Below are 10,225 nucleotides of genomic sequence, written 5' to 3'. Positions count from 1 at the left end.
CCTGTTGGAAAATCTGCATTTTTCAAAACCTATTTGCTATATATACACTTTGGGCTGAATATCTCACCATATATGAGCAATCACATTTTGTATTTTAGAATATATCCATTACAAATCGTTTGAGAACAGGGATACTGAGGTGCTGGCGGAAGAGTATCTGGCATGTGCGCAGCAATAAAAAATCAGCAAAAAGAACAGAAACCTACCAGGAAATGAGTGTGTAGAAGGAATCCTTTATGCAAGAAAGGTTCATTTGTTTAATTTGACGTGAATTCAAGTTAATGTAGTGAAGTCTTGCATAGGATGACAGGTTCAGTTTAGAGGAGGCTACTACTGATCTGGATTAAATTATTTGGCTGAGTTTAGGTTGCATCAAAGTATGTCACCCCTACGTTAAGGAAAAAAAAATACTCTTTAAAGTTTGAACCCCTTTTATCCACTTGTCCCTTAAAAAAGGTAAAGCAGTCCAAGTTCTTGATGTTACCTAGTCAAGACCTTTGAGACATTAGGATGAATGCAGAGAAGAGAGGCAGGCCTCACCTCTACCTTTGAGACATTAGGATGAAAGCAGAGAAGAGAGGCAGGCCTCACCTCTACCTTTGAGGAAATGGGCATGTGCTAAAAATGATCCAATTACAGTGGTTTACTAAGTTGCCATATGTAACAAGCCATTGGGACTGACTTGACATACCTTTGTTACTGAAACAAGAAGCCTAAATTAGGATTTTATTTTGTGTTTAGAAGAGCATATTTTGTGTTGAGAAGAGCAGTCACTCTGGTTTAGCAGATGAGCGAAGTGTTATTAATAACTTTCCTTATAACCAAGGATTGAGAGAAAAATAATAAAGATCATTAAGCATACAAGGAATATTGTGTAAAAATAGAAAGATATGCAAAAGGTTAGATGGATCCCTGAAAAGATAATGAATTCGAAGTAATCTGTTTTAACTGTACTGTCTGATACAAAAGCAATAACTTTGCTTACAACAGCATCCCAAAGGAGCTGCAGTGTAACTTTGCGCTGTTTGCGCAGCATCAGGTAACAGAACTTAGGTCAGAATGAGGTTTCTGATACAGCTGAGGTTTAAAATAACAAATATAGTAATAATTTGCAATTCTCTCTTTAGACTTGAAGGATCTTTGTACACCAGGTTATAATTTTCTAATATAAATTGAGGCTCACATTTTCTTGCCACTGCATCATGCTGGAGTGGGATTATGAGCCTGCTTATTGTACAAAGGGTCTCTTGTTTTAGAAGAGACTGCTCTCTGTTTTGCACGTGGCCAGTGGTTTTCTTAAATCTATGAAAAAAACACTGTAACTGAACACTCAGGTGATGGTGTGGTCTGTAGAGGCCACATCCAAGTATATATACGTATTTTTTTCTATTGCTGAGTTCTGTACCAGGCTGGAGGTGACTACCAGTGCCCAGACAGGGCAATAGTGTTACAACACTTCTATAAAGCAAGAACAAAGGAAGGATTTATCTATCCAGGGGTCTTTTTAGAAGTGGTTACCCAATAAGCTGGATTAGATATCTGGAGTATCACTAAATACTCCAGTTGTTTTTCTTGGATGGAGCTCTTACAGAAAGTCTAATGAAAGATACTTACATTTAAGGAAATGGAAAAATACATGTAGTGATGGGATAATTTTTGCATCAAAAGCCGGAACAGATCAATAGAACAGTCTATATTCAGTTCTAGTTCTGGTTTTGCTTAATGTTATGCTCTATTAGCTGTCTAGTTTAAATTATGTTGCCAAAATACATCAAACAAAAAAAGAAAAATAAGTTCATCTATATTTTTAAAAGACTTTTTTAACAGATAAATATTACCTGGAGATTAATCTACAGTAACTTTGACTTTAGTGAAATGATCTGAAACAATAGTTTAATACCAACTGTATTTTAATTCTTGATTTAAAATAACCTGTGTACTAGTCTTATAAAAGTGTTTTGTTTATAAAACATTTATTTTAATGCTCTATTACTGTGGATAGCAATGTTTGCGACCAGGTTTACAACAAAGGGCAAGAGTTGTTTGTTTTTTAAAATAGCACAGACTTAGGCTTCGAAATCTGTGACCTCATGTCTAGGTGTGATGACTGAGTGTAGTTTCCATAATTTCAAACAGAGGTTGGAACTTTTGACTATGTATTTACGAAGCTTCTTGGCCAGACCGTGTAAACCCTATTGAATTCCTAACTGCAGTTCATTGCTGGTTGAACCTGACTTGCCCAGCTGAATGCCAGCTCAGATATGCTTACATGTCTGATGTCATGGCATAAGAACAGACTGCAAAGCAGATAAGATAAATAAATACAGTAAGCCCAAGTGCAGAAACCCATTTCAGCAGGTTATGGGTGCAGAAAGCCATTTCTGAGGTATTGTTACACTCACCTCTGTGTGACCTGGGAGAGGGGGGAGCAGGAGGTTGCTCACCTCATGGCTCTCTTGGCTGCAGAAAAGCAAACTGTACCCGATAGCTTTCCATTAGGTAATGGAACCAACTGTCTGTCTTCTGGACTTGTGGAGTTAGATGGAGAGAGGTGGAAAGGTACCTAAAGACACTCAGGGACTCAGCTTCCAACGCAGGCACTCAGCTGTGCCAGCCAGCTGTCTGCAGTGTCACAGACCTGCACTACTCAGCATCTCGCTTCTCATTGAGGAAGCTTTGTCCCTGTGTAAGGCATTAAGCTGGACAGTGAGAGCCTCAGAAATGAGGACATGTTCTCACACACTTGAAAAACTTTAACACAAAGTTAGAGTTTTTAGAAGGTGACCAGAACGTTTAATGCAGGAGATAAGTACGTTCCATTAGAATACTAAGTTAATGCAAAGAAATAGGATGTTTGAATGGGGTAATAACTAAAGGGGTTTGTATTTCCTGAAATACAGACAACATCCTGTGCCCCTGCTAAACTCAACCAGTTCTATTTGTCTTTTCCTCTGAAGCTTGTGTTACTTTACAATACCATCAATATGGTTTTGAACTAAATTGAAGTAGTCCAATCCATCAGAGCAATTTCTCCTGTTCATGTGTAGTGATTCTTTTTCCAACTTGTGCGCTAAAATGTGGGTATTTTTTACCCCCAGGTTATCTTGAGACCTTTAAATGAAATTTAAAATCCTACTTTAATTGTATACTAACAAAACTCATCATCTGGAAATCATTTGAACACATTGAGAATTACAACAAATAGAAATGCAATGTATCTGTGCTGTATATATTGGTATACTGTTCTTTTGTGCACAGCTTTTACTATCAGCCTCGCAGTGGGATTGTCTCCATTATAACTCGCTTTCTAGATCATGCTGTGCACATACAAGAGACATAACAATGCAGAGATGATGTCAGCTGTGTCTAACGCAAAAACTGCAACTTTTTGCCTATGTTGCAAGGGACCTAGACACAGAGAATCACATTGCCTGCTCCATATAGCATATTTTGACCTTGTACTCCACCTACTAAAAACAAGATTGCATGAAAGCCTTCTGCTGAACAGTCCTCAAATGCCAGAAAAAAAGATGCATTTTTAAAAATACGAAATGAAATTATGGTGCTAATATATGAAATTTCAGTCCTTCAAAATGCAAGCCATGTTTGTTAAGTCAGCACCTAACCAAAGGCCAGATGATAACTTTGCATAGGGTCTAATTTAACATAGGAAAATGTTGCCATTTACATCGGTGGAGCTTCACAAGTTTATGTAAGATTTGTATGCTCATTTCTGTAAGATCACCTGCAAGAATCTGCAAGTGGCTTCTGTGTTTCACTACTCCCTCAGCTATTTGACCTCTGCCATAAATTGACTAAATACGTCGATGCATTTCCATATCTTTCTGAATCACAGCAGTATCTAGCATTTGGGACAAAGTTTGCAGATGATCACAATAAAAAGTAATGGAAGAGAGCCAGCTTTTGTAGCAAGATCATGCTAGTACGTACACTTAGTACTAGCTCCTTGGCAGCTGCGTGCTGCAAATATGTGTTTGGGCTGTGCTTGTTTTAAACAGTCTTTCCTCTAAACAAACTTCCATTCATATCACACAGACTAGGCAAATTTGTTAATTTGTAAAACAAAACAAACCAAACAAACAAACAAAACAATCCCAAAAGTAAAAATGTGGGAGGAAAAAAGTGCCTCCAAACAAAATCCACAGTTAGTCACCTATAGACATCAAGGTTTATAAAGCAAGTTTAAAATACCAAATCTGAGATACTTTTCTTTAAGTTTCAACATAAATGTTGATGGTTAGTTGACTTAAGAAGTGAATGTTGCAAGGGAAACAAAACACTACGTATCATTTCAGCAGCTTTTCAGTGTCTGTTCAGTCTGTTATAATTTTTCCATCAACTATATTCAAGAACAACTTTGTCGCACTGAGAAAATCCAACCTCTTTATATTTTGGGAATAACGTATTACTAGGCAACATGGAAGAAACTATGTACGTAGCTTCAACTGTTTTAACACATATTTTGTTTAAAGTATTTAATGTATTAATGCACTTTTTTGTTCTGTTCTTTTTTGTATTTTGCCCTGGAAATGTTTATTTTGCTACACTATCAATATTGCAAAATGCAATAAAACACAGGACCAGGAAGGTACAGAGATGTATCAGAGTGTATAGAGCTGAGATCATCTAAGAGGTACGCTTTAGAGCAAGAATTTAGGAATTTTTTTTTTTTTCGCTTCTTAGTGATTTTGGGAAGTCACTTAGAATAGTTACGACTCAGTTTCCCCAGAAGTGAAGACGGGAAGAACGAAGATGAATTGGAAAGCATTTCAACTTATCTTGCTTTTCAGTCAAAATCCAGCCTGATGAGCACCAGATGAGCACATTGTTATTTACTGGTGTTGTTGCTGAGTCTGCTCAGTGGTACGGCATTCAGGTGACTTGGGAAGGCCATTTTCCCAAGCCAGTAACCAACATAACAGAAAGGTGCTACTAGAAGTGAAATCATTATGTGTCAAAATTTATCAGCTACTGAAATATATATATTACCAGTTCTTTTGCTATGTGAGTACTAACAATCTCAGTGTATTCTTGTCCTTCATTCTTTTTGTGAATTAGGCCAACAAGCGTCCTCAAAGTCACTGTGCAGTTTTCATCAGAGCACTAATGATTTGTCATTCTGTTTGACGAAGTCAGGCTTAACCGTTTCCATTTGCGCTGCGGGTGGGGTGGTCTCTGCTGTTAGTGCTGTGGTCTGTTGAATCTCACTGGGGTTAGGATTTGTCAGGAAGTCTGCAGTGGGTGGACTGACAGCTTTTGTTTTCCAGACTGTTGATGCCTTCCATTGTATTTGGTTTCAGACATTCAAATGAGAAGGGTCCTGAATGTTCTAAGTCCTTTTTTTTTTTCCTTTCAGGAAGAAAATGCATAAACCACACAAACAGCTTGTTTATTTTTCTTTCAGTAAATGTAACTGGTTAAAAATAGCTTTTGCTCCCATCCCTCTCATTTGAAAGTATTTTAAAAGGTAATAATAACTTGATATCTAAACCACTTCAATATACTTGTTATCTTTATCCTGTTACTTTGCGAAATGTTATATGTCTGTTTTAAAAACTGCTAATGCTGCAGCCAGAGGGTCATCTTAATATTATATTATTATTATAGTTTCACACTGTATTTCTATGCTGTTTCTTGAAATGAAAACAGGCCCCTACCTCAGAGATATTTTACTTTGAGATAAACCTTACTTAGTTAACAATTTATTTTTGTTTTATTTTGGATACTGTGCCCCCTGTTTAATGATGTTCTGTCCACCCAAACCACTTCCTATCTGTTTTGCTCTCTTTTCTGTAGAACAGCAGTGTTTGTGCATATTTGCAGGGTGAGCAGCACACAATGGATGTATGCAAAATGCAGAGAAAAAAAAACAACTTTGGCTTCTGATATCCCCTGTGTTGGGTTTTGCATTCCCAGCATTTTACAGGACTTGCCGGTTTTTAGGTTGATCTAATAGCCTCTTCTGTGGCTTAAGTTCTGTCACCAGTGAATGATGAGCAAAGAAGTTGTTTTTGAGTGCTGTGTAATAATTTTATAATACACTGCCAGGAGGAATTGTAATTGGCCTAGATTCTCCATTTTAGTGCCCCAATACAACTATTCCAGTGTCAGCAGGTTCATGCTGTCATAAAGCATTTTAAGGATATCAGAAATCAGGTCTCACTGTTTTTCTACTTCTATTTTCTGTTACCAAGGACCAGTGCTTTATTTAGGGTTGTAAGCATTTGCTCTATAGTGGGGTTTGATTAAGAAAATGTCTTTTTTTGTTGTTGTTGGTTTTTTTTCTGTATTGCTGAGTGCTAAAGTGATGGCCTTAAGGAGTCAGAGTGCTGCTAATACGCTATCCTTTCCACATCAAAAAATGTGAATATATTTTAGGATAATTTTGGGGTGTCTGATTTAGGAGTTAAGAAAGACAAAATTAAAGTTGAATAATAGGACTATCTCTTGATTGATTACAAGGAGTTAGTGTCTGGACTAGTGTTGAAAAGGAACTTCTATCATTTGGGTATTTAAAAATACACCTGGTTTATTATGCTCACAGTTGCTCATCAAAGCTGCTTAAAATCTTTTCAGAATTTTCATATAATACGCACTTTAAAAGAAATCAATAACAGGAAAAATGCAATTAGTAGTCTGCTGGAGACTTAACTCTCATTTTCAGTGTTTCCTCAGCAGGTGGCATTAGAGGTTTGTTAGATGCACATACCCGCATAGTTTTTGTTGTGATTTTTTTTTTTTTTCTATTCTCGTTATTGTTTTTCTCCATCACTGTTTTAAAAATAAAAAATACCTGGCACCTGTAAATGAGGTCAGATAAGTTTTCTTTTCATTTCACACTACCCTGTAGACATCATAAATTATGAGATCCTGTTTTACTGGGCATTGTACACATGCAGGGCAAAATAGCACTGCCTAGAAGAGGTTTTGATTAGGTAGATAAGTATTATGTTTATTTCAAGTGTGAGGATCTGTGGCAAAATGCACAACAGTCTGTTGAAAAAGAGCATGACTGAGAGGATCAGCAACAAGTTGGTCACAACATCATGGTGCCAAACCAAATCCAGCCTTCTAAGGTACAGGCGCACTCTGTTTGAGCTGACTTCGATTTATATCATGTAGGTATTGGATTTAAGAAAAATGTTTTCCTTCTACAGCTGATTTTTAAGATTTCAAAATTCTCCTGATGGTCTCCTCTTTCTATAGTTAGGCAACAGGCTAGCACTTTATTTCTATGACACAGAAACGACCTGCTACTGCATTGTATTTTTCTCAGTCTGTGGTGTTCTTGGCTGCATCCCCAGACCAGTAGTTCAGGCCACGGTTGTAAAGTCAGTGCCCCCATTCCTATTCCAGCACCTGAAATGGTGAGCTAATTTTCATTCACAAACCCAGTGATGTTGTGTTTAGCATCTCCTCCTGGCTACTGCTGTGAATTTTGGTGCTCAGTGACAGCTTCAGGCCCTGTCATGAGGAAGCCTTGAACATGGGCAGGAATTTCTGCTGCATTTTTTCCTTGCTGCTCAGCAGGTGGCAGCTGAGGATCAGTTTGGAGCACAACCAGCCCACAGGCCACAACATCTCGGTGGTAGCCCACAAAGAATATCTCTACCACAGGAACCCCATTGACCCTAAAAGCACAGACAAACAGATCAACACCTGCAGTGGGCTTCTTCCTTTCAGAAACTTGTTCCACAACGTATAGGGTTTGCCCAGTGCATCTTACAAAGTGTATACTTGTCACTCATCAGGTGTAGGGAGTGCAGGCAGGACAACTGCCCAACATGCCTGCCATGGGCCTCTGCGTGTGCTGCTGTTGAGCCATCTGGAGCTCCAGGGTTGCCAGATCACCAGCAATCACCAGATCACCTGGGTCTGCTCCAGTCAACCACAACAGAAAAATGTATTAAAATTTCATGTTTTGTCCTGACAGAATTTATAAAAAGACAAAGAGAACATGTCCAGAGCGATAAAGGGTACTCCCACTGTGCAGTACAGAAATATTGCTGCCTCCATCTTCACAGAGATGGAGTGAGGCTCAGAAAACCAGAGTGGCTGTCCCATAGTCACACAGCAAGCCTGGGATGGACATGCAGCTCACAACCAGCTATGCCTGGTCTTGAAGGGGGGCCTTGGCCATTGCACATGAGGCAAGAGCTCTTCTGAAGCTCTTCCAGGCCAAGGACAACAACATGGTGGCAGTGCCTGCCCATATAATAAGAGTAAACAGAGCATCATTTGAGTGGTTCAAAATGTTCACTTGCACTTGACAACTCTTCTCACCTGAGAGCATGGCTGTGCAGGAGATGTATTGCTACAGCGAAGCACCTCTGAGAAAGAATTGTGAAGTAGGCTACACACTCAGAAAAATCCATTTCTGCACTGACTGCCTGTCTTCTCCTGAAAGTGCTTGGAAAATTTTGTGACTTTCTCAAGAGGCCTAGTGTTAGAGGAGGTCTTTCTCCATGTTAAGTAATATTATCAGATGTACACAGAGAAAATGCTCTTAGACAGTTCCCAAGATCTTTCCTTGTTACCTAGAAGGCAGGTTGCTGCATTGCCCAAATGTCTGCCTGTTTGACACACACACACCAAATGTGGGAAATGCAATGATTTTGAAGAATCTTTGTGCCCTACTCAGGCTAGAATGATGCAAAATACTAACATTTTGATGCCAAAAGTCTGGAAGAGTCAGTGTAAATGGTCAATGCGACTTTGGCCTCCAATATTGTAAAAGGCTGTATCACAAGACTGACTAGGAATTATATGCTTCATGTTATATTTGCTACCCTCCTTTTCCTTTTTATGCCCATCCAGCTCCTCTCATTTCATCCACTTCTCAGGATGTGCTTGTTAAGCTCCCTTGGGCAAGCAGCCTTACTACAAATTTCTACAGTGCCCAGCATAAAATAAGTCTATGAGGTTGGTCAATGCATCATACACAAAGTAAGCACAGTTAATAGTTGTTTTGTTTTAATGAACAATATTTCTTCATTATGCAATGAAAAGCAGACCTCCCAAAGCTTCAGTGCTTTGCACTGAGAACAGCAAATTTAGAAAGTAAAAAGGCCAAAATCCAACATGCCTGCAGATTTCCATAAGTCGTGTCAGAGAAAAAACTGTTATTTTTCCTGTTCTTGCTGCTTTTTGGCTCACACTCTTGCCGTGCTTTCACTGGGGTGGATAGAGAAGAACTCCGTTAAGAGCAAAGTGCCTATGACTAATCTAAGCAGTGGAAAGGTCTGGCCTGCTGCTTGTGAAGTAACTGCCGTCACATGTCCTTGACAAAGATTTTAGCTAATGTCTGTTACCTCACTGTAGTGAAGCAAACCTGGAATGATGTCCTCTCCTACAGATCAAAGTCAGTGGGAATTCCCTTTGAGCAAAACTAGCAGCTGTTACCTGCGAGAGGCTGAGGGATCAGGTTTACCTGGAATTTCCCAAGACAAAACCCATAGTTGCTGGCAGGTATTTGTCAGCATGAGGCAGTCTGGCGTGCAGAAAATGAACAGGGTATGTAGAGTAGTGAGCACTTTATCTTGAATGCTGCTGGGAGGAAAATAGAGAAATCCTGGGCAATGATGCCCCGTGATCTCTGCAGATGAGCACAAGGCAAGTGGGAATTGAATTAATATCAGGAAACAGGTATACACAAATAACTCAGACGCTTTCTCAGGACACCATATGTGTTAAATACAGAATTAATTCCTACAGGATGTTGTGACTGCCAAAGTATAAATGGCTTCAAAAACATTAAATCAATTTGTGGAGGATGCATCTAAAATAGCGTGCTAAACAGAATGATCTGGATCCAGCTTATGCCTCTGGAAGTCTCTACCTCATCTACAGCCAGCAGCTAGAAGTGCTTACCAGAGAAAGGAGCAGCCCAGAAAATGTTTCACTTCACATCCTCCTCCTCAGTCATTTCCCACTTCCCACTCCTGCAGACACCACACTAGATTGAGTCTGAGCTGCTGAGTTGTCCCAGACAGATGTACAATATTTTCCCTCCAAAAGTATCCCCATAATTAAGATAAAATTTATATAATTTTCATATAGCTTGTACTTCGTATTTAGCAAATATTATGATATGAGGCTTCCTACACCTTGCAGACAAATACCTCAGAAAACCAAACAAAAAGTTCAGGTATTTCAGACACAATCACTGTGCCAGCTGGCATCTTTTAAAAATATTGCTTTAAAA

This window comes from Patagioenas fasciata, chromosome 3 (genome assembly GCF_037038585.1).
Source record: "Patagioenas fasciata isolate bPatFas1 chromosome 3, bPatFas1.hap1, whole genome shotgun sequence".
In the NCBI taxonomy this organism is placed as follows: domain Eukaryota; kingdom Metazoa; phylum Chordata; class Aves; order Columbiformes; family Columbidae; genus Patagioenas; species Patagioenas fasciata.
This window is presented reverse-complemented; position numbering follows the sequence as displayed.